Below are 3,271 nucleotides of genomic sequence, written 5' to 3'. Positions count from 1 at the left end.
TAAATGATTGTTGCACATTCGTAAATGATTGTTTGATTTACGTGAATTTTGTCTGTTGAGGCGATATTACGTGGTATAGGATACTATAAAGTGATGTTTTATACCTAAAGTAGAATATATATATACTTCCAAGTTGCGCTCTAGGAAGACCAACAATAATGACCTAGCTGCTGTTATTCGCCTCTTGGCGGAAAAGCTGACCCTACCTTTTTAGAAAACCGGGTTAGAGAGTTTGAGAAATTGTTTGAGGCTGTGAACTGTCCTTAGAATATGAGAGTGGGTCAAGTTGTCATGTATTTGAAAGATGAAGCTGATTTATGGTGGAGAGAGAATAGAGTTAGGCTTAGCACTGCTGAGAGATTCAATTAGGATTCAATTGTTACTGCCTTAAGGGAAAATTTTACCCTACCTTTTATGAGAAAGCAAAAAGTTTAGGAATTCATAAACCTTAATATGGGGAGCATGACCATTGCCGATTACTATTGCAAATTTATAGCACCGTCGTGGTTTGCACCTGAGATTGTAGCCACAGAGGAGCTAAAGGCTCTGAGGTTTAAGCAAGGTTTGACTGAGGAGATCCAATTAGGATTAGGTGGGGAAACCTTTACATCTTTGGATATTGTGTATGGGAAAGCTGCTCATATTTATGGTTTGCAGTCCAGAAGGGACAAGAAAATTGTTGTTGAGGATAAAAGAAAAGAGTTTAATGTTGGGGGAAGTCAAGGGAAATTCAAGAGGAATATGAATGAGAATAGGAATGAGAATGGAAATGAAAATTTTCAAGGAATGAACATCAGGGGCACAACAATAGGAACCAATATGAGAGAGTGTATCACCTTAAGATGTGTAGTACCAACAATCCTGGTAGAAACTGCAAGGGGGGATTAGTGACTTGCAACTATGGTCAGAAAAAGGGGCATAGAGAGTATGAGTGCTTTACTAAGAAGAAAAAGGGTCAAAATGGTAATGAGAGTGGTAACCAGGGATAGTCAGGGTATAACCAATCAAGAAATCAGGGTTCGAAGCCTATAAGGGCGCATAACAACCAAGGAAACCTCCATAAGTCTGTTGATTAGAATAACAACCATAATAAGGCTCCGGGTAAACTGTTAGTGATGAGAAATGAAGCTGAACGTTTTGCAGACATAGTTTAGGGTACTTTTTCTATTAACTCTGTGCTAGTTAAAAAGTTGTTTGATTAAGGGGTAACTCATTATTTTGTTTCGTCATCTGTTGTTAAGAGTCTAAATTTAGTAGATTTTGAGGTAGTTGATTTACCTGTTAGAATACCTGCTGGTGTAACCATAGGGTATATCAAGTTGTTTAAGAACTTTTCTTGGAAGATAAAAGATTGCGTTTTCTTTCTGATTTGATAGAGTTTACTCTGGGAAACCTAGTTGTAATTCTGGGAATGGACTGGTAAAGTTTTTACAAGGCTAAGGTAGATTGTGAAATTCATAAAGTAAGTTTAAGGAACCCTATGGGAAGGTCGACCTCATGTGGATGTTTTGAGAAGTCCAAGAACGTTTAGTGATTTCTGTAATGCAAGTGAGGGAATTTATGAATAGGGAGTGTGAACGATTTCTCTGTAGTGTGTTAGAGGTAAGTGAAGAAGTTGGAGTGAAAATCAAGTATGTTGCCATTGTGAGTGGATTCATTGTTGTGTTTCCAAGTGAAATTGCAAGTATGTTACCTGTTAGAGCCCTTGAGTTCACTATAGAGTTAAATCCTGAAACGACACCTATAACTAAAGCACCATATAGAATGACACCTCCTGAAATGAGCGAATTAAGACACAATTGCAAGAGTTGTTTCGTTAAGGGGTATATTGGGCCTAGTGCATCACCGTGGGGAGCTCCTGTGTTGCTTATTAAGGGAAAGATAAGAGCATGGAATTATGCATCGATTTTAGGGAGCTAAACACCATCAAGAACAAGTATCCTTTGCCTAGGATAGATGACATATTGGATCAATTGAGTCGGGCGAGTGTGTTCTCGAAGACTGATTTGTGTTTGAAGTATCACCAATTGAGGATAGCTGATAAGGGCCTAAGACCTCATTAGGACTCGTTATTGTCATTATGGGTTTAGAGTAAAGTCTTTTGGGTTAACCAATTTATTTTCCATAGTTATGGATTTGATGAATAAGATTTTCCACGATTCCGAATTAAGTTCGTTATTATGTTATTGACGATATCCTGATTTATTCAAGGAATCAGAAAAATCATGACAAACACTTGAGGATTATTTGGAGACGCTTAGAAAGAATCTAGTTTTATTAAATGAAGTATACAAATCTGGAAGTCATGTGTGTATAAGTGACACCGACGGAAAAGTGAAGGACTAAATTAATTGAAAACTACGTTACATAAGGGAATAAAATTAAGAGAAGATTCGAGTGGTCCAAGATCGTTAGAAATCATTTGTTGTCTTGAAAAGATGGGAATGTATGAATTGGTGAAAGTGCTAAGAGTTAAGCTCAAGAGTTATACATCGATGAAAGGCGTAATGAGGTGCAGTAGAAAGGGAAAGTTGAGAAGAAGGAGTTTTTGTAGATCTACTAAGATTCAAGCTGTGAGTGAGTGACCTACTCCAAAGGAACATGTCTGATATCTGAAGTTTCCTAGGCCTAGCTGACTATTATAGGAGGTTTGTGAAAGAATTTTCGGGGAAAAAAAAAAAAAAGCAAAAACCAATGACCAACCTGATGAAAAAGGAAACGAAATTCGAGTGGAGTGAGAAATGTGAGGGAGCTTTCCAGATCTTAAAAGAGCGTTTGACCTCCGCACCTGTTGTCGCGTCAGTTGAAACCTTATGAGACAAATTACCCTACCCATAACCTAGAGCTAACTGTTATTGTGTTCGCTTTGAAGACTTGGAGACATTACCTTTATATGAAAACATCTGAGATCCTTACCGACCATAAAAGCCTGAAATTTTGGCAAAAAGGGTATAGTTGAATCTTGGGGACAACATTGAAAATGATATTGCTTTCCACTCTGCAACCGATGGTCAGCCTGAGAGCACTAACCAAACCATGGGAGATATGTTGAGAGCATAAACTATTGACTTTAAAGAGCAGTTGGGAGATCATCTAGATTTGATTGAATTTTCGTGCAACAATAGTTACCATGCGAGAATTAAGATTACACCTTTTGAGGCATTGTATGGAAAGAATTGTAGAAGTCCTACTTGCATTTTAGTGGAAATATTGCTGGAGTGATTTTAGTGGGAAATATTGCTGAAATGATTTTGGTGGAAATATTGCTGGA

The sequence above is a fragment of the Spinacia oleracea genome, chromosome 3 (assembly GCF_020520425.1).
Source record: "Spinacia oleracea cultivar Varoflay chromosome 3, BTI_SOV_V1, whole genome shotgun sequence".
NCBI lineage: Eukaryota > Viridiplantae > Streptophyta > Magnoliopsida > Caryophyllales > Amaranthaceae > Spinacia > Spinacia oleracea.
This window is presented reverse-complemented; position numbering follows the sequence as displayed.